A 22,741-nucleotide genomic window follows, 5' to 3' on the forward strand; every position below is an offset into this window, starting at 1 on the left:
GATCAATGCAGATAAACCCATATGTAAACAAATATGTAAACATTAGACTATTTCTAGACTTAGTATCTCTGCTCCACAGTGCCAACAAATACCCAAATATTCATTTTCAAAAGAGAGGCTTTTAAAAACATTGAAAAACCACAAAAAATTATTCAGTAAGATTTTTGCTATGTGAAACTTTATCTGAATCCCATTTTGAACTACCATGATCAAGTTTCTGCTTCTTCATAATTAGTTTATCTTTACAGGTTTTGGAAACAGGAATTTTCCTCGTCTAGGACAAGTTTCTCTACCTTTCTACTTTCGTCTAGTGAGGAGGTCAGCAATGTATTTAATAACATCAAGATCAAAAGTCAACACGAGCAAATCCACAATCAGAGAAGGTACTGAATTTCTTTCCTCTCATGAAAATGCGAGTCCCCTGAAAGGTTCAATTAGCAGCACTCCTTCCCTCGTGAGCTGGGATACTCTGCTAACTGAGACACTCCCTCACAAAACTCTTCTTGTTGAACAGGTTTTGAAGAGTAAAGGAAGGGTAGCAAACTAATGAGCACATTATCCTAAGAATTCATATCACTCAAAATTACACTTAAGTATCCCCAAATTTCTAATATGCCAGAAATAATTTCCTAGGAAAAATAGTCATCTTTTAAACTGGATTCTTTTGTTCTACTTCCCTCTCCCTGGTGGGAGGAAAAAACAGGACTCATGCTACTTTCCACTCCCTTCTATAGAAGTACACCCATCGCAGCAGTATGAAGGACCTTTCCAGATAACTAAATCTGATCAACGGACTTCATGCTAATGGAACAACAGTGAAGTATTTTTAGTGGAATACGAAGTACTGGTTAGTGGTTGGGGAGATACTTGGAGATAGGGAGTCTTCCCACAGTCTCCTCAATTCACCATACCTGAATGATTATGTATTTCATCCATCAATCAGGAAGATGCTGTTCCCCAATTCCTTGTTACAAATATATACCATTTTAACACAAAAATAAATCCAATTTTAAGTAATGGGACAGAGAGCTGTTAAAAACTGAATAGTCTATTTTAACCATGGGGGAGTCTCAAAATGTCTTCTTGGAATAATTTTACAGAGTTGGAGGAAAGCATCTACAAAATGATTCTTTCAATAACAGATCCAACTTCCTGCACAGAGGAATTCCTGGTGTGGTTCAACCGCTGGCAGGCAGGCTGTGCTGTAGTGGAGAGGGTCCCCCATGAGTGCGGCACTCCAGGTGGGGTACAGCAGCAGTGGCTCCGAGGATGAGGCTGAGGCTGGGGCCCGGGGCCGGCCGGGGACTGGAGGCCGCAGTCGGGGCCAGAGCCCCTTTCCCAGCCAGAAGTTGCCAGTACCCGACAGTGTACTGGACAGGTTCCTGGGCACCGAGGAGTGGTCTGAGGATGGTAGCGCAAAACACAGGGGCCGGGTGCTCACCTTTCCCCACGAGTGGGGCAACTGGGCCGCCCACGTCTATGTAACATGTGAGTAATGCGTGAGAGGCACGTGGCTGACACTGACAGGTGCCCCTTATGGGAGGAAGCTGGCCCCAACCAGGAGGAAGAAGCCAGAAACCTTTGACATTGGTGGTGCGAAAGAGATTAACTCAACAGAGAGAGAACAAGTTTCAAGAACTAGGGGATTTTTCTGTTAACTTCGTTTCAGGTTTTCTGGATTTTGTTTTTATATTGGGGTGTAGTTGATTAACAATGTTGTGTTAGTTTCAGGTGTACAGCAAAGTGATTCAGTTATACATATACATGTATCTATTCTTTTTCAAATTCTTTTCCCATTTAGGTTGTTATATAATATTGAGCAGAGCTCCCTGTGATATACAGTTGTTTTGAATTCGTTGCCTGAAATATTTTTTACTAATGCTGTGTATAATGTTCTCCCCGCTCATGAGGATGTGACCAAGGGAGGGTCTAGGGCAGAGTGTCAAGGCCATCCCAGACTGCAGCTGTAGCTGGTACTTTATTTCGAAGAGGGCTGTAGGTGTGCTGGCCTCCAATCCCACCCCACCCTAGCCCTAATGAGTGAGTGGCAGGCAAAATGCCCAGGCTTCAGAGTCTGACCTCACTCCACTACCCACTACTCTGTGTGCCCTTTAGTAAGTTGCTGACTTCTCAGAGCCTCAGTTCCCTGATCTCTAAAATGGGGATAGTAGTAATACCTATCCTCTAGGACTTTTGTGAAGATTAAATCAGATAATCTATGTCAAGTTCTTAGCACGATACACAGAGAACGTAGTGGCTCTTATTATTTTGTGTTAGATCAGGTAGTCTCTTGGAACCTCCATTTCCCCATCCACAGAATGAGAAGGATTCTCTATACTGCCTACTCCATAGGGCACTTGGGCAAATCGAGTAACTTATTAGGTGTGAGCAGACTATTAACCATGCAACTCTAGTCACATGTTTGGTTAAAAAAAATGAATAATCTGTGAACATACAGTGGTGGTCCTTGTTGTGTTCTTTGTCTTTATGAACAATTAGGAGCATTCTAAATGTCTATCAGGAGATTCTAAATGTCTAATAAGTGTCTGATTAAAGAAATAACTGTTTCTGATTATGGGTTACTGTGGAGCTGTAATCATGAGCTTGATTTATGTAATGAGAGGAAGGCTGTCCAACATGTGGTGTTATATGGAGAAAGCCAGTCGAACTGGTATGCCCTCATCGTTTTTAACAAATAAGATATATACATTAGTACATGCACTGAGGAAAGGCTGGGGAAATAGACGTCACATTTGACAGCCTTTATCTCTAGGGTAGTGTCTTGAAAGTGGGCTGTATGTGCCCGGGGAAGGGATCAAGATGATCCATTAGAGAGAAAAGTATTAAAACCTTTTTATGTATTTCTCTTTATCTCATCTTTTAAAATTTCTGTTGTTCCAAGCGTACATTTTATAACACATAATTTTGCAGTGTAGCACATGTCTGAAATTTATAAATAAATACACATTTATTGCAGGTAAAAAAAAACAGATCCAGACACTTTGGAAAAGATGGTGGCAAAACTGGAGGGTCCCCAAGGTCTCCCTTTCCAAAACTAAGACATGAACAACAACAACAAAAAGTAAAAATAGCAAAGATCAATACTGAAAATAAAGAAAGGTCCCAATCTTGGACTGCAATGGAAACAAAACAGATGGAAATTTTTTAGGGAAAACAAAACTACGGATGATAGACAATCACAATTTATCAAATATTTAAGGAAAAGGTCAAAACTAATAGCAAAGTAAAATACTCAAAGATATATTAAGAGGCTGTCATCAAGCATAAAGAGCCTCTCTGTGTCTTAAGAAACTTCCTTTAAGAATGAACAACAACAGGGCTTCCCTGGTGGCGCAGTGGTTGAGAGTCTGCCTGCCGATGCAGGGGACACGGGTTTGTGCCCCAGTCTGGGAGGATCCCACATGCCGCAGAGCAGCTGGGCCCATGAGCCATGGCCGCTGAGCCTGTGCGTCCGGGGCCTGTGCTCCGCAACGGGAGAGGCCACAGCAGTGAGAGGCCCGCATACCGCAAAAAAAAAAAAAAAAAGAACGAACAACAACAAAAAAAATCCTAAAAAAAATACACTCAGCAGCAAAGGGAAAAATCTATAAGCATTTAGGCAGAACAAACAGATCATTTACAATAGGAAAAATAAACAGGCTAGCTGTCTTCAGCTCCATTAGCCAGAAGATAATGGAATCACTATGGTGGCCATTTTTCCAGATATTTATCGTTGCCACACTTTCTCCCATCACAGGGCCTTTGCCTACAATGCTCTTTCCTCCTGCTCTGGCTTAGTCCCCTCATTCTTCATCAATTAGCTCAAGGAAACTTACCCTGAGTTCTCATTAGGGTTCCCTAAGCTTAGAGTTCCTCAGCTGCGACTACTGCATGTAAAGCATCCACAATGGAACTTGGACAAGAGAAGCAGATGGGAGCATGAAAATTATACCACCTGCTGTGCCTCTGATCTAGCAGTCACCTTTCTTCTGCCAGCATCCATAACACCGGGGTAGGCTAACCTGTCTGCTTGCAGAGGATAAAATTTCAGACCCTTCTCTGTTCTTTATATAGACTTAATAAGAAGTGGAAGGAGTCACATGAAGAAAATAATAGTTTTTGAAATTCTACTTATGCCTTAAAAATAAGATGAATAAATTAAAAGATTAATCTATCATTGGACAGATGGATATTTTAAGAATATAATTTTTACCTAAATTATATTTACCTAAAAATATAATTTTTACCTATTAAATTAAAAGATTAATCTATCATTGGACAGATGGATATTTTAAGAATATAATTTTTACCTAAATTATTCTATAAATTAAGTGTAATCTCATTAAAAATCCAAACTGATTTTAAGAAAAGAAAGACAAAACAAAGGCCAGCAGGACAGACTTGCCCTTCTGGTTCTTAAAATGTGTTATAAAACTATAACAATGGCAGTATTATGGTACAGAAATAAGCGATCAGATTAATGGAAAAGTTAGTCCAGAAATTAAACGTATATTAAGTTTCCATTTGTTTGAAATTTAGGATCATTTCATATCAATGCAGACAGCTCAATAAATAATTTGTGGACAACTGGCACTTAGAAATCAATGAAGTTTTAACTATACGTCAGCAAAATAAATCCTAGAGATATCTAAGGCTAAAATATACAAAAATAAAAGAAATATTAAGAAGTGCTGGAGACAATATAAGTCAACATTTTTATACTCTTGGGATGGGGATGGACTTTCTAAGTATGATGGAAAACTCAGGAAGTGGACATGGAAAGACTGACGGACATGACCACAAATGCTTTCATACAGCAAAAGTACAATCATGCATAAGGTTGAAAATAAATGAAAATCTGAGGAAACTATTTGCTACATATGGAACCAACAGAAGGTTAATACAAAGAACTCCTTCAAATTATTAAAATAAAAATTAACACTCCAATAGAAAAATAGGCAAAGGACACAGACAACTCACAAAAGGCAGGGGGTGTGTTAGAGAAGGCAAGAAAAAAAAAAGAAGAAAGAAAAGGAAGGAAGGAAGGGAGGGAGGGAGGAAAGAGAGAGGAGAGAAATAAATGATCAATTGTTACAAGAAAAGATTCTAAACTTCACTGGTAACCTTCCAAAAAGTAAATTGAGATATCATTTGACACTTATCAGATTGATAAATGTGAATAACCCTGATAATACTCCATGTTGGCAAGGGGGTAGAGGAAATTCCCATTTACTGTTGGTAGAAGTAGAAATTGGTTAAATTTTCTGGAGGACAATCTGAAAATCACTTACAAGCTTTATACGTGCACACACTTCCTAATCTAGCTATATCACTCCTAAGGATTTATCCTAAGAAGATAATCTGGGAAGAACACAAAGATAGATGGCCAAGGATATTCTTCAAACATTGTTTATGATAGTAAAACACTGAAAGCAATCAAAATGCCCCTCTCAAAGCAGCCTTCGTTTAGTAAATTATTTCACATTCATAAAATGGAATACTCTGTAATTTGTGTGTATATACATACATACCTATATACATGCATTTATAAAGATTGCAAAATAGCATTTATGGTATGATTCTATTCATATCTCTTTTACATATACAGATAGAGATAAATCTGCATGCGTTTAGGCATAGAAAGAAGTCTGAGAAAGATAATCATCAGAAAGGCTGATGGTAGTTGCTCTGGGCAGAAAAATATGGAAAGATGATTTTGCTTTCTTCTTTGTACCATTTTGCATTATTTGAATTTTTAAACCATAGGCAGAAAAATAGTATAAAGGGAAAATAAACAATGAGTGAATAACTCTCACTCTCTGGAAGTTTCTATTGGAAATTTGTGCTTCTTTAGATGGCCTTTCATTTTCTTGTTTTCTAATGGTTTTGGCTCCTAAGCCACAGAACTTCACTGGCCACTGCTTTAACATCTCAAATAAATTGTAACAAAAAGGCAAAAGACTTTATAACTAATAATACAGAGAAAGTTGTTTCAGAGCTAAGAATGTCCATAAACAGATGGTGGACAGGGGTGCTTTGCTGGGCTCCTGAGAGAACCAGGTCACTGCGTTTACTGGCCTTGATACCACCTCCCTGCAGGCACTTCCACCCAGTTGGCAGCTGGGTTACTGCCCTTCCCCCAAAGATTTCCACTCATCTCCAAAGACCTTCAAAAGACCTCAAGTGCTGTCCAAGGACATCCTAGCCATGGGCACATAATTTGATACAACCAACTATATAAATCATTTGAGAACTGTCAAAATCCCGAGGTATATATGATACCTCTGAATTTCTCTGCTTTCAGTTGTGGACTTGAGTAAATACAGACTGCCTCAGTTCACTTCGGAATTGGAAGCCATCTTAGAGCAAAGAGCTTTAGCAAACATTAAAAGATTCTGTCCTTAGAACAACCTAACATTCAAGTCTCTAAATCTCCAAGTTATAACCTTTAAGTTGTCAAATCCTGACAACGTATTAAATCAAGTGATTTGCTGCTGGTTTTCAAAGTCTCCCTCTTCTTATCAAAAAAAGGCTTGGCTAGAAATATTATAGCTGAAGCCAAGAGAAACTAAGATCTGGTCTATGAATTTGGGGATGACAGTTTACCTGCTTGCCTTGCAGATCTAATACACATAAATCAAGATCCTGGCTAATGGTACTTCATCAAGGTAAAGAACAAGGAATTACCAAATTCAAAGCACACACCAGTCCCATGGGGCCATTGAGTCACCTAATTCAATCCTGAGGCATGTGTTCATGTATCCATGCATTCATTCACTGTTTCATTTATTAATACATCCAAGAAATATCTGTTGAATATGAAGTGAGTGTCAAGTATTGTGCATAGGCACTTGGATTACAGACAAGAATAAATAAAATACATCTCCCTAAGATATGCACTATGGAGAAGCAGACAAGTAAGGAGGCAATAATAATATGTGAGGCAGATGGTATAACAAAGGTTTCCTATGAAATGCTATGAGAACATCAAGGAGAAAAGAAATCATTTCTTTTAACAGGGTTGGAAAGAGTGGAGGCAGGAGAAGCACAAAAAGGTGACATCAGAGCTAGGATTTTCCAGGCAGAGCAAGCTAAACGCACAGCGCTGGTGATAGAGCAGGTACGTTCAGGGATGTTTGGCAGTGCATGGAGAAGGGATGGGCCAGCCAGACCGGAAGCAGGACCAATGGCTTTCCGTTGTTTCTAAAAGCATTGAGACGAGGTACGTACAAGGCTCTCTAGCCTCCTAATGGACTCGGGATTATTTCCTTCTGTTAACTGCATGGGATGGGTTTCTGACCTTGGTGTCAGTCATGCTCTCTCTCACTGTCATTTTAAAAGTACAACCAGAAGAAAACCCTCAGAATAGAAGAAAATATTTGCAAATGAAGGGATTAATCTCCAAAATATACAAACAGCTCATGCAGCTCAATATCAAAAGAAACAAACAACCCAATGAAAAAACAGGTGGAAGGCCTAAATAGACATTTCTCCAAAGAAGACATACAGATGACCAACAAACACATGAAAATGCTCAACATCACTAATTGTTAGAGAAATGCAAATCAAAACTACAACGAGGTATCACCTCACACTAGTCAGAATGGCCATGATCAAAAAATCTACAAACAATAAATGTTAGAGAGGATGTGGAGAAAAGGGAACCCTCCTACACTGTTGGTGGGAATGTAAATTGGTACAGCCACTATGGACAACAGTATGGAAGTTCCTCAAAAAACTAAAAATAGAATTACCATATGACCCAGCAATCCCACTACTGGGCATATATCTGGAGAAAACTATAATTCAAAAAGATACATGACCACAATATTCATTGCAGCACTATTTACAATAGCCAGGGCATGGAAGCAACCTAAATGTCCATCAACAGAGGAATGGATAAAGAAGATGTGGTACATATATAGAATAAAATATTACTCAGCCATAAAAAAGAACAAAATAGTGCCATCTGCAGAGACGTGGATAGACATAGGGACTGTCATACAGAGTGAAGTAAGTCAGAAAGAGAAAAAAAAATATCGTATAATATTGCTTATATGTGGAACCTAGAAAAATGGTACAGATAAACCTATTTTCAGGGCAGGAATAGAAAGGCAGACGTAGAGGACGGATGTGTGGACACATGGGGGGAAGGGGAGGGTGGGATGAATTGGGAGATTGGGATGGACAAATATACACTACTATATATAAAATAGATACCTAATGAGAATCTATGGTACAGCACAGGGAACTCTAATCAATGCTCTTGTGCTCACCTAAACGGGAAGGAAATCTAAAAACTAGGGGATATATGTATACATATAACTGATTCACTTTGTTGTACAGCAGAAACTGACACAACATTGTAAAGCAACTGTACTCCAATAAAAATTAATTAAAAAAAAAAAAGTACAACCAGAATCTTATTTTCTCTTGTTCTGGGGGCACCATGTTGCATTCACCATAAGCCAGAGTCTCTAGCATCATTCTTTTTTTTTTTTTCCTTCGGTACGCGGGCCTCTCACTGTTGTGGCCTCTCCTGTTGCGGAGCACAGGCTCCGGACGCGCAGGCTCAGCGGCCATGGCTCACGGGCCCAGCTACTCCGCGGCATGTGGGATCTTCCCAGACCGGGGCACGAACCCGTGTCCCCTGCATCAGCAGACGGACTCTCAACCACTGCGCCACCAGGAAAGCCCTCTAGCATCATTCTTTTGCCAGCAGCCTCGTACGTACCCTAATACCCACGGCTCCCCAGGCTGCTTAGTTCTGTATGTGAGGTAGTTTCAAGCAATTAGGATGTGCCTTGGCATCTATCTAAAATTCAACCACTCTCCAAGGTGACCTAAGCCCTCCTGCTTCAGGGACCTTCCCTTCTCCACACACTGATCTCTCCCTTCTCTCAACTCCTTCACCACCTATTGCCTGTGCTGCCAGTTTCAGCAGGCACTGATTAAATGATGGTTTATACAGTTCTCATTGCAAGCACGTAAGTGATTTCTGTCCATCCCTGGAGGCCCAGGGCCATGTTTCTTTCATTTGTCACTATGCTCTTCACAGCACCTGGTGCAATGTTGCCCCCACAGAGTGCACCTGGCACCTGTGGCAATACCATTCGCCTTGGAGTCCGCCATCTCACCGAGGCTCCCGGCCCACAGCTGGTGTCAGAGCTGTGCATTCATGTTTTAATTTTGGCTAGAAATATATGAACATAATAGAATACTTTGCTGGTCAATGAAAGCTTCATACCATAAGAAGAGGGACAGCAATATAATCTGTTGAATGGAGAAAAAGAATTCCCTTAATACATATTTTTCCCCAATTCTGTCACAAAAATTGGGCCAACAGAAGCCCAAACCAGCACTCATGTGTCCTCACTCCTGGCACTCACTTTCTGCTCTCTGCTACTATTTTCCACTGGAAATAAAACCAAGACTCCTTAGAGGTAGCTGATTCTGTATCTTGGGGACAGAGAAAGGCCAGAATTAGCTGGGAACATCTTATTATTACCAGACAAGGATGACTTTAAGAATATCACGGGTGGTGCTAAGAGGACAAAGAAGCAAGTTGTAACAATTTATGAATCAACCATAATAATAACAATGGTAATATAGTGAATTGAAATAATTGTTTGTGAAAGGCTATGAGTTCTTTATGATACTCAGAAGACTAAGCTAAGGTGCCCCAAACTCTTATTTGTAATTGTTTTAATACAACAGAAGGGAGAATAGAATAAAATATAATTTATTTATCCACTGATTGCATACTGATATGCCCTTGTCTTTCCACGTCTAAATACACATGGGTGAGTACACAGAAATTATAAATAGGCTAGCTTATTCTGGAAAAATAGCAACTGACCCAGGAATGAAAAGGACTAGTTAGCCCCAGTTGTGCCGCATAATAACCAGGTAGAAAGTGGGTTCAAGAGAACGTTGAAGGCGATGAATCTGTTCAGTGTCTTTAGAGGGGTTCTAATGTGCAGACTTACCCCCTCAGTCCCCAGAGATGAAGCTTCTAGATGTGCATAGTAAGTGTGTGGAGACTTCAAGGTGCAGGCGCCTCCTTCTGCACAGAGCTCCCAGCTCTGCTGCTGGGTAGGCGCAAAGGCTTCCCGCCTCCTTGTAACTGGCCATCGGCTGAGAGGGTAGATTCTAAAGCCTGTCACATCCATTCCACCCCTGGCTGAACTCATAAGAGCCCCTCCCTCACTGATTCTGCAACCTTCCCTGCATCAAGTAAGGGTGCAGCAGCCAGGGTGATAGAGAGCAAAAATTCATGTATTTAAGGGGAAGGAGAAAAGATACATGAAGGAAGAGTCTCGAAGTGGGGAAACACCCATTCCAATCTGCAGGGTTTGGAAAAACGTTAGAACATTTGAAAGCATGAGAGACAGGCACACCACAGAGGTATGAATTATTTACTGCCTGGGCAGCTGCTTGGCGGTACCCTCAATCAGCTATTTTCTGGGTCCTGCCAGTACCCTCAGCTGGCACAGGAAGAAGAGAAAGCTGCTTCTAACTCCAGCACTGCCATCTGGCCTAGAGCTGCTCCTCAGAAGGTAAACTTCAGAGGACAAGGGAAAGCAGAGGCCAGACCCCAGAGGGACTGGTTGCCACCTCCTTGTTTCAAATGTTCACCCCTTTTTTAAAAATCCAGTCCCCCACACTGACAGGCCTCCCCCCTCAGGTGATGTCCTTAGAGAAGACAGTCCTTGGGAGATTCCATGGGCCAGTCCTGGCCGGCCTCCCTCTGCTCCGCCCCTTATACTGCACAGCAGTTCTCTACACCAGGGGCCTGGTCCCCAAAGCTGTTTTCCAAGCTTTCCATGACAGCTGGCTGCTGGCTGAGTTTGCTCAATGGGAAGTGCAGGTCTGAGTTTGAAGGTGGCTGTAGGCGTGGGTGAAGTCCAGGCTCTGTCACCCACTGCCTCTGCTTTGCTGGGTCTCCGCCAGGAGCTGCCTCTCCTCTGAGGCTCTAGCTCCCACTGGGCAGGCCCACATGGTCCCACGCTCTGCTGGGTGGCCTGGCCCTGCCTCCTGCCACACCACCTCGTCCCTCTGCCCCTCTAGCCTACAGTGGCTCACCTCCAGGGACCGTGGCTCATGGTCCAGCCTCCTGTGTTGGCTCTTCCATCACTGTGCCACCATTTCCCTGCATTACATGCCCAGCGCCTTAAATACTAAAGAGGTTTCCTAGTTAGACCCCGACAGACTGACATGGAAAGGCAGGTCAGTTCATGACCGGGCAGAACTTTGTAAGAAAGCCTCCTTTGGGAATTTCCCATCTTTCCTGCTACCTCCAAGAATGGAGTCTGTCTCTCTGTGGCCACACCTGGAGCTCTGCATACATGCAAACCCATGGGTTGTGAGCAGGAACCTGGAGGAGGGAGGAGATAGAATGCTTTCTGCCATTGCTGTGGTCAGCAGAATCGTGGCTAAGAAAAATAAGAGCAGATGACTTTCAAGATAAATGTTTTAAGTTTACACAGTAGCATGGATAGCATGCTATCATATGGTAGGTGAGGAAGAGACACATACAAATATATACACTCACACATATATACACTTATATATGCATAAAATGCCTCAGGAAGGGTTTAAAAATGGCAGCAGTCATCTCTTGGAGGTTGGCGGTGGGAGGATGGGGATTTTTCTCTGCATACTGTTTTCTACCTTTTGTATTTTGTGTCTATTCAAAAATAAAAATAACAAACAAATAAATGAGCTCATCCACAATCTCTTACTCCAGAGAAGAATGAATGAGTGGCTCTACCATCTGCAGCCATTGATGAGCCAGGGCCATCTGCACTAGCATGTACGGGGTAGGATGGGCCAGGTGCCCTGGACCCTGCAAGCACCACAAATCACAAGCCAATATGTGGGTGCTACGCTCATTGGGAGCCATGGTTGTATGCATTTGTACTGACCAGGACAACTAATAACCCCAATGACCTGACTGACTGGACCAGTAATTGTTTCAACGGGCATTCATAGGCCATAAGGCATAGTATTAGGTGCTAGTGGAAATGACCCCAGATTTAGGGCGCTAGCCTCTAGTCCCGGCTCTGCTCCTAACAGGTAGAGACATAAAGACCACTCAAACTCTCCCAGCCCCCACCCTCTAATCTGTGCAGGTTTTGATCTCTAAACTCCCTGAAGAACAAAGCTGACAGATACCTCCAGTAAGAAGACAACAAGCCCTTGTTCAATCCAGACAGTTTCTCACTTTACATTGAAGCACCAGCGAGAAGAGCACCAGCGCCCCCGTGTCCCTTGTCCCATAGGACAACACAGAAATAAAAAGGGCCAGATGACTGCACCCTGTTGCTGAGGAGCCCTCACGCTGCAGGAAGCAGATTTAGAGGCTGCAGCTGCACCCCCAGGGAGAGCCAGGCGAAGGCCTCGCCCAGGAGGCAATGGGAGACTGCCCCATGACGGCCCCTGGGCAGATAGGGAGGTGAGTGGCAAGCGGCCTGCTAGCAGCTCCTCACAGGCCTCCTACACGCTTGTGGTCTGGGAGCATCACAGGGGCTCTGCCAAGACTCACATCAGCTTGGTTGAGCCTTGCCTGGTGGCCTACATGGAGACGTGCCAAGTCCCCAGGGTGCCATGGCTGAGCCGGTCCCCATACTCCCCTCCAGCCTTCAAGAAGCTAAGCACCGAGGAGGGGAGAAGAGATATTTGTACACGATATGGCAGGAGGACGGTTCTGAGGCAACTTGTGCCCTTAGGATGAGGACCAAAGGGTCCAGGATGCTCAGAGAGAAGAGGTCCGTGGGGCTGAGATTCTTGGGGCCGCAGAACAACCAAGGGGAAGTCAAAGCATGGGGCCTGCTAACCTCTCTCCACCTCACCCTCCGCAGGTCCTTGCAGCCTGGCACTCCCCGAGGGGCCCACCCTCCCCTTTGTTACTGAACCGAGAGGACATCCAAACTGAAGGGGGTCCCCTGATGCAGCCCTGGAATTTTGCCCTATTACCTACTCCTAGCTCATTTCAGGCGGCTTTCCTGGGCTTGAACACAGTGGTGAAACTGATCCGCTTCCAGTCTGACTGAAGGGTAGAAGGAGAACTCAAGGTGAGTGAGTTGAATCACGAGCCTCTTCAGAAGCCTCTAAGGTGGTGCCCTCACTCATAGTTTCCTCCAAGGTCGGAGTCAGAGAAGTGCCATCACTTGATCTTTGCCCAGCTTTTCAAGAGAGAAATCTATCCTTTCTCCAAGAGCCATCAGCTTCTCCCTGAAATGTGAGGCCTTTCCCCTTGGCTAGATAGAAAGGAAGCATTTCCTCAGGAAGGTGGCTTTCTAGAGACTCCTCCCGCACAGCTCTGTCTGGATAGGATGTTTCTGTTCTACATCCCCCCAGTGTCTGTGACTGACAGTTTCTATCACAACACCACAAACATGTCATTCCATTTAGTTGTATCCTTGTCTGTATCTCCTAATATATCTGAACTCCTTGAAGGAGGCACTGTATCTTGATCAACATATCCCATCTAATTTAGCATCTAGTACAACTTAGGGACTTAACAAATATTTACTGAATAAACAGTGAGTGAAGGATCACAACCCAGCCCCTCTTCCAGAACTCCCTCCCCTCCCCAGCACTGAGGCAGCAGGATCCAGCCCAGGGCACTTGCCACCAGCAAGCTCAGAGCTCTACCCCACAATAGCCACTTTCCTACAACAAGGCCACCCCAGCAAGACACGGTGCCCGACATGATCCCAGGATGGGCCTTCACCTACTTCATCTCTATTCACTTTCATGATTCTCTAAGATAAGTAGTACTGTCCTTGGATTTACAGATGCAGAGCTATGGCCCAGAGAGGTTGCATGAGATCACCCATTAGTGGGCAGAACTCAGATTCCACCCCAGGGTCCTCTGCACATATCCCTACTGCTGCCTCCCAGGGTCAGCCCTGGGTGGCATGACAGGAGCTGGCAATGATGCTGGTCAGGGGGACAGGAGGGAAGCCCAACCCTTCAAGACACATCTCCACATCTCTATAGGATGTAAAGAGGTGACACTGACACTAAGGGAAAGCTTAGGGGGTATCAGGTAAGCCGATCAACTCACTGAGCATGTGGTGACTGGACAGATTCAGGAGCACAGTTATTTGGCCAGTGCCTGTGACATACAGACTGATCCAAAGATTTCTGAAAGATTATTAGAGAGCAGCTGCAGGCAACAGTAAGGCAGCGTGTGCTGGAAGACACTGTCTCTGCTGGGAGGTGGAGCCAGTGACCTTCTGTCACTTGGTCTCTGAACTCAGTCCACAGTGTAGGGAAAGGCACTTTTTAGGGCAACTACAACTATTGCTTTTTTTGAAAACCACAATTTCCTGTTTTGTTCTCTATTTATACTTTACATTTAGTTTTGAGAAAGCACTGGTGGTTTGGTGTTTTGGCTGTTTCTAGTTCAGTCTTTATCAACAAAGCAAACTTTCTTTTCAAGACGATGTTTTGTCATATAACCGAACTGTAGACCTAGATTCCTTTAAAATACTTTGCTAAGAAGAATTCTTAAAGCTTTAACAATAAGACAAATCACAACTCTCTAAATCAATGCCTCACGGAATGGGAATCCATTCAGCAGTCCTGGGGGTTGTGAATTCCTCAAGGATTTCACATAGGGATGTTTTAGACAGCATCCTTTTCAACACATTTTCACAAAACTTTTCAGGCACAGAAATGTGAAACTATGCTATCTGCATTATGATACTCTTTGCAAAACATTGAAGCATCCAAGACACTCTGTTAGTGGTCTGCAACGAGACTTAGCAACTCAATGTTTGCCCTGGAAGAACTCACTGTCTAAGAAAGATACACACCTTGGACTGTCTAAGAAAGATATACACATTGGCTCCACATAGGCAGGATACAGCAGTCAACAGAAAACAAATATGAAAATAACCCAGGAACCAATGCCCTCACCTCTTTGCAAGTCAAGGAGAGATGTACGTTAGAGGTGAAAGGCAACAGCACGTGCATGTTTATCTTGAAACTGATTTTGGTCCTCTGTATTTGGGGGTGGAAAGCTTTGCTTCCCCAGTATACAAGGGCCGTGTTTCTTTGATCGAGGGGCCAGTAGAAGGAGCTGGTGGTCAGGGTCCAGGGAGCAAGGATCAGGAGAGCCGTTTTTGTTTTTTTTTTTACATCTTTATTAGAGTATAATTGCTTTACAATGGTGTGTTAGTTTCTGCTTTATAACAAAGTGAATCAGTTATACATATACATATGTTCCCATATCTTTTCCCTCTTGCATGGGAAGTAACTAGAAAAGCAGTGTGACGCTTGGGCGTCAGTGTCCTGACCTGTCAAACAGAGACACCAGTACTTGCCAGGGTCACATCACCAGGCTGCCTTGAGAATCCGATAAGAAAATGACCACAAGAGCCCATCCTAATCTTATTATTATTAAAGAAATACACCCAAATGCATCCTGAGAAAGCCAAGTTTCTCATCTCCACCTGCAGAGCATCACACTAGTCCTGTCTCCCGGCTAGATTATACCCTCCTCATGGGGGTGAAGCTGCTATGGACACCCTGGCATCTGGGGGACTCAGAGCTCTCTAGAAAGCTGTGAGTCTGGAGGGGTCCTTGGTGCCTCGCACTGTCACCATCCATCATCTATCTGTACGTGCAGTCACTGCACACTGGTTCACTCTTCCCCTTATTTCACAAAGAAGAGTCCCAGGGTCTTTAAATAGGAATGGAAACTATCACCAGGTCTGGGAATAGAATGGGTGAAGGGAAGAAGGGGCTGGAACAAAGAGTACTGGGAAACTTTTCCCTGTGGTATTTTTTGTTTCCGTATTTGTTTTCCTAACGTAAAAGAGGAAAACAAAGTGTAGTCCTCATTTGCTTCTGATCACCAAGGGTCACAAAGGCTTCCCAGTTGTCCTGTTAAGTGCGGCTGCAGCATCATCCCACCAGGGACACGGTGGGCTGGTCACTACTTCTTGGACCAGTGTCCCCCAGTGGCCACCCTTAAACAGCCTGGGGCCCCAGAGTTCACAGTACTACAAGACTAGCGAAAAAAAAGCAACTTCTTGGCCCTCAAAAGGGAAGCACTGGTCAGAAATGGACTCTTATCCCCTTGGTCATCCCTTCAGTGATTCAACAGATATTTTCTGGGCACAATACTGTGTACCAGGCCCTGTGCAGAGCCCACTGGGGACGTGAAGATGGACCCAGAGTGATCCCTTCCCCAGAGACTCTCAGGAGGATAGAAGGAAAGCAGAGCACCTATAGGTCATCACATCTCCTCAAGTCCCAGCCCATCCTGACCACACACACACACACACGCACACACACACACACACCTCCTTCCAGGGGGGCCCCAATGGCATGTTGTGGTGTGCAGGGCACAGCCAAATTCTCAGTCTCCGTCTCCCAGGATGGCTCTTAGCCTGGTGACGCTCGCAGGTCACTCAACAAGGAAGAGCAGTCACAGCACACACTCAGTCCAGATAAGGAGGGGTGGCTGGTAACCACAAATCAAAGCCTCTGCAGACCAAGCATGCCAGCCCATGGCAAAACAGCCAAGTTCATGCTCGGGTCTTCCCTGAGCAACTCCTTCTTCCCTTGGGACACCCCACCTGTGGAGCACGGGATTCCCAGTCCCTCCAGCCCTTGTCAGCAGCCCCCTCACACCTGTGCCCCTGATGCTGTAGGCGCTGTCCCTGGTAGACACGGTTACACATAGGGCCCAGCTCACAGGACCAACAAGGTAACAAACAGTGGATGAATAAGTAAATGGACGACAGAAGCGTGTAACTGTGTGTACATTATTTTGTTAAATTCTCACTACAAGTCTTTAAAACAAGTATTATTATGTACCCCCATGACACAGATGAAGCGTCTATCAAATCTACACAGATGATGGCTCAGAGAGGCTCTGTGCCTTGTGCCAGGCACAGCCTCTCACCACCGGCACCTGGTTAACAAGATGTTAGTCACTGAGACCCAAGGGGTGTCATCTCCCAGGGCTTTTGTTTCTGGCTGGAGGTGGAGTGGGAGATGTATTTTAAAATGTCTGACCGAAAAGTCTGGAAGCCTTGCACACAACCTGAGAGAAGTCAAGGATGTTATTACTGCTGTACCTGGGCTGGGTAAACCTTATGTGACCTGCTGGGGCCCTGCATGCAGTGAATCCTCAGCAAATATGATTTGATTGACTCATAAAAAGAAAGGGAGGGAGGGGAGCATAGAACAACACAGCTGTGCACTTCTACTGCTTGGTTGTGAAAGAAAAGGTCAAAAAAGGAAAAAATAATGACTCTCTCGTCCTGGTCTCTCTCCAATGGGTTAGCAGTCAGCAAACAGGGGCTTCCTGGATAATTTTCTACATCTTCTCCCCTTCTCAGAGGTCTCCTGAGGCTATGCAACAGCAGTTAAATCAATTCTTAATTAGCTTTCAACATTTACCTTTTGAAAATCTATACCTATATGAATATTTATTGAACACTTACCACTTACTAGGTGCAAGGCACGTGTGCCAGGCCCTGGAGATACAAAGGGGCATCAGGACAAGCATGCAAGCAGAAAAGTTTCTGCAGCGGCAGGCTTGCCTGGTCTGGGACGAACCTTGCAAACTTACTGCAAGAGGCAGGCAGAAAAGTCTCAGCAGAGGTCAAAGCACAGAAGGAGCTGAGAGTGACAAAAAGCACTAAAGAATACAGGGATGTGCCATTGGGTTAGCTTTTATTTTTCAAAGCAAGAAGAACAAGGATGGAATTAGCCTACTGCTTAAAATAGACTGGAGAGTTCACAGGTGACAGTGAGCTGCCAAAAGGCTCGGGGACTATTTGTTCCTGTTTAGTATGGGAAGGGGAAGGATCTCAAAGTGGAGGCAGCAGAACACAGGGTGAGAAAGAGGTCGGCTGCCCTGGGACGGGACAGAAAAATTGGTAACTGTTCATCACTTCAGTGAGCTCAGTCTCTCCAGACTCAGACAAACCCTTCCTCCAGGGCAGCAGGAGTTTACACATAGGGTCTCAGAGCTGCTGCTGGAAATTTCTGAGAAATCATGGAAAGTGTAGAAGTACTAGAAGAGCAGAGGGGCATATTTTATCCCAATTTTCGAAACAGGTTGAATTCTGGATGTGAATAAGCCATTACAGAGCTGATATTTAAACAAATTGGTAAACTCTTATAAAAGAATGTGGCCATCACTAATATTGGCACATTGGCTCGCTAAGAGCACATTCCCTTAAAGTTTAAGGGTTAACCTAACTAGATTTACTGGTGGGGCGACGGGGTGGGTGGGGAAGTAGGGATTAGGTTGGAAATCAGGAATGCTATAACCACGGGCTGTCTTTATTACCACAAAGTATTTGGCAAAATTTCCCAAGATTATTTCATGGATCAACATAGTACATGTGAGTAGAAGGATAATACTTTTGGGTAGAATTGTAACTAATGAGACACCACATAGGTTCTAAGTTGCATAACTAATGACAACACTGATCTGCAGGTTGTCCCTAGTGGCATGCCACAGGTCTCTAGTGTAAGTTATATTCTCCCTGATGACGTGGATGAAGATTTGGAAAGCAGGCCTATCAAATATAAGTGGATAACACAAGTCTGGGAGGGACAGCTAATGCTACAGGTTACAGAATTAAGATTAAAAAAATTTTTAACCCGGTAAACCAAATCAATCAAATAGAAAATTTTAAAGACAAAATACTTAAAATCCTCCTTCACAGATGTACAGGAGAGACTTGACAGGAAGGCTTCCTGTGTGAAAAAGATCTAGGAATTTTAGTTAACGACAAGTCTTTTTTAGACTATGGTGTGGGCTATTTTATTAAAAAGCTCACAAGATTATAGATTATGTATAGTGTCCAGATGAAAGGAAACAACCTCATTGTCTGCAGAACATCTAGAGTTTTACATTTGTTTCTGGGGGCAAAAATTAAAGGAAATATTATATCCAAAAGGAGGGGAAAATGGCATATGGAAACTTTCCTCCGTGGAACAGGTGAAATAACTGAGGACTCTTAGCTTGGAGAAGAGATTGATTATTCCATGTGGCACAATGAGTCAGAACCAGAATATAATAGGCAGCCTCCAAAATGGCCCCCAATGATCCCCATCTCCACTCCCACACTGTGTCAAGAATTTAAATTAAATTATTAACGGAAACATTGATTACTCAGAATTCTCATAATCTAAGACCCAGTCTAACTCAAAAGTGGGAAAGCAGTAATTAATATGCTTCCTTACATCAGCAGCAAGAAGAACTGAGTGAGATACTATGTATTGCTGCCAGTGGGTATTTATTCTATGGGGCAGGAAGCCCCTGTACGCACGTGAAACACAGAACCAATAACTGGGAATCATACCAGACAAAAAAATACTTAACACAAGCTGAACAGGACAGGACATTGGCTTCCTCCTCACTGCTTCTGGGCGGGCATCTGTCTCACTGTAACTCAGGTGGACTCACATTCTTTCTGCTTTCATCGCTTCTGTCACTTCTTTATAGGCTGAGTTGCACCTCTCTATCTGGGGCAAATCCCAAATTCTAAGAAGCCCAGTTAAGTAAGGACATTAGAGCCTATTAAAACAAGAAGGTCAGTATAGGAAAAGAAAAATATTGTACCCATTCCAAACATCAGACTCTTTTACTCTGGTCTTATTATCAGTCTCATATTATATTTCATAATAGACTTTCAAGAAGAATCTTTGTTTGCTATGAGACCTGAGGGGCAGAGGTAGTCAATTAAGATGAAACCAAAGATGTGATCACAGCAGAGTTGCTGGCACAAGGAAGGTGCTCTCCATAGATGCTTACTGAGGTGGTTTGCACTACGCTGGATTGAATTGAACAGATTTAAATAGAAGCACTCAGGATGAGGCATTTAATAAACCGTCATCTAACTGAGCTGGGCTGGCAAAATAAATCATGGGAAATCCATATCCTGGAACACGGTGCAGTCTTTAGAAAGACTAATTCCCTGGTCCCAGAACAGCCCAGAGGGGCACATTCAGGCATCTCTCTGTGTACTAACAGGGAAATGTCTCCAGGATTTACTGTTCCGTTAGAAAACAACAATAAGAAGTAGCCAAAGAGTATGTTAGCACGTACACTTATCTCATTTGTTTTATACAAGAAAAGGCGTATATACACTTTTCAGAGCACATTTTGTTTACTTTATTGATTAAAATCTACTTGAGTGTACCAAACAAATGTTCCAATACTTAAACTTTGTTCTTTGATAACCTAGTTGAGTAGTGAATTAGTTTCCTAGTGCTGTCATAATTAATTACCACAATCTTGGTGGCTTAGAACAACAGAAATTTACCCTCTCACAGTTCAGGAGGCCAGAAGTCTGAAATCAAGGTGCCAAGCATGGTTTAGTCCCTTCTTAGGGTCCTGAGGGAGAATCTGAGAGTCTGTTCCATGGCTCTCTCCCGGCTTCTGGTGGTCACCAGCAATATTTAGCATTCCTTGGCCAGCAAGTACATCACTTCAGTCTTTTTCTCCATGGTCACGTGGCCTTCATCCCTCTCTGTGTGTCTCTGTACCTCCACATGGCCTTGTTGTAATTACACTAGTCATTGGATTTACAGCCCATCCTAATCCAGTTAGACATCATCTTAACCAATTTCATCTACAAAGATCCTATTTCCAAATGATATCACATTCCAAGATTCTGGATGGATGTGAAATTTGGGGGGACACTATCCAGGCCAGTACAAGTAGTGTGCATCGACCTTTCATTTGGGGGAAATACTGTCTTTATCTTACCATCTGTGGTGGTATGTTAACTAGAATATGAATTTCTATAGAAGTCTTTTGCTATAATTTAAGGCATTTTTCTTCCTACATCCCCTAGGAAGATGAAGAAAATCTGATAGCCCTTCTTGTAATTTAACCATAATTTTCTTTACCGTCAAGCTAATTTGTGCAAGTAAAGTTTTCCACTTAAATTTACATTTTCCAGATAAAAATATTTGTTTTAGTTGATACACAATTACATACAGTGAAATGCACAGGTCTTAAAGGTACAGTTTAATGAGTTTTGACAAATGAATACACCAATGTAATTCATATCCCAGTCAAAATTTAGAGCATTTTCTTCACCTCAGAATGTTCCTTTATGTCTCTTTCCAGTCAACCTCACTCTTCCAGAGCCAACCACTATTCTGATTTCTATCACCATAGATTAGTTTTGTCTGTTCTTGAGTTTCATTTAAATGGAATTATACAGTACGTATTCTTTTGTATCTGGCTTCTTTAGTTCATAAACACATTTTGGCACATATCAATAATTCATTTCTTTTTACTGCTGAATAGTATCCTGTTATATGAATATACCACAACCTGTTAATCTATTCACCTGTTGATAGACATTTAGATTGTTTCTGTTTTCAAGGTATTTGAACAGATCTGCTGGAAACATTCATGTACAAGTCCTTTGTGGACATATGTCTTCATTTTCTAAGGTAAATACCTAGGAGTGGAATCTCTGGGTCATGGGGTAGGTTTATGTTGAACTTTACAAGGAACTGCGCGACAATTTTCCAATGGTTGCACCGTCTTCACTCCACCAGCAGTGTGAAAGAGCCCAGCTTATCCATATCCTCACCAATATCAGTGCTGTCAGTCAGTCTTTCATTTTAGCCATTCTAGTGTGAGAATTTAATTTGTATTTCCTAGATGAGTAGAGACATTGAGCACATTTTTTATGTGTGTATTGGCCATTCACGTATCCTCTATTTAATGTACCTGTTCAAGTCTCTTGCCCAAATATTTATTGGGTTGTTTGCCTTTTAAATTATTGAGCTGTAGGAGTTCTTTATATATTTTGGATACAAGTCCTTTGTCAAATATCTGTACTACAAAACTTCTCTCCCTGTCTGCGGCTTGCCTCCCTCTGAATAGTGTCTTTTAATGAACAGAAGTTTGGGTTGGTTTTTTTTTTTTCTGCGAAGTCCAGTATAGCAACATCTTATTGATTAGTGGGTTTTGTGCCCTCTCCAAGGAAAGTTTTCCTTGGATCATGAAAATATTCTCCTGTTTTCTTCTAATTTAGAAGTTTTGTGATTTTAGTTATTACAGTTTAAGGTCTATGATTCATCTCAAATTAACTATTGTGTTTGGTGTGGGATAATGTTCAGGATTCATTCATTCCCACACATAGTTAGCAAGTCATCCCCAACACAATTTGTTGAAAAGGCTTTTCTCTCTCCATTGAATTGCTTTGGTGCCTTTGTCAAAAATCAATTAACCGTATGAATTTGAGTGTATTTCTTGGGCTATTTATTCTTTGTCACTGACATATCTGTCTATCCTTATGCCAATGCCAAACTCTTTTGCTTACTATAACTTTATAGTAAGTCTTAAAAATCAGGTAATGTAAGTGCTCCAACTTCATTTTCCTTTTTCAAGATTACTTCATAACTTACATTTGAATTTCCACATAAGTACAAAAAAAAAAAAACCTACTGGCATTTTGAATGGGATTGCATTGAAACTATAAATCAATTTGGGAAGAATTGAAATTTTACCAGTATGGAGTCTTACAATCCTTACACGTAGTATACCTCTCCATTTATTTATGACTTCTTTGGTTTTTCTCAGAAATGTTTTTGTAGTTTTTGGTGTAGATACCATTCACACATTTTGTTAAATTTATCATTAAGTATATTTTGGTTTTTGATGTTTCCCCACCTCCCTTCCTGGCATGGTGCACTCAAAGTCATCCTTCCAGATGGCTCAGAGGGCATCTCC

General features: G+C 42.7%; 1 protein-coding gene and 1 pseudogene across 4 annotated transcripts in view; one reads left to right on the forward strand and one right to left on the reverse strand.

Moving 5' to 3' along the window:
* Window positions 1-22,741, reverse strand: part of SCML4 (Scm polycomb group protein like 4) — a 113,046-nt gene that overhangs the window by 70,157 nt on the left and 20,148 nt on the right. The gene's annotated exons all lie outside the window — the stretch shown is intronic.
* LOC114895954 lies at window positions 1,224-1,496 on the forward strand (annotated as a pseudogene).

Source organism: Monodon monoceros, unplaced genomic scaffold (genome assembly GCF_005190385.1).
Source record: "Monodon monoceros isolate NGI ecotype Baffin Bay Population unplaced genomic scaffold, NGI_Narwhal_1 Super_Scaffold_15, whole genome shotgun sequence".
Lineage (NCBI taxonomy): Eukaryota > Metazoa > Chordata > Mammalia > Artiodactyla > Monodontidae > Monodon > Monodon monoceros.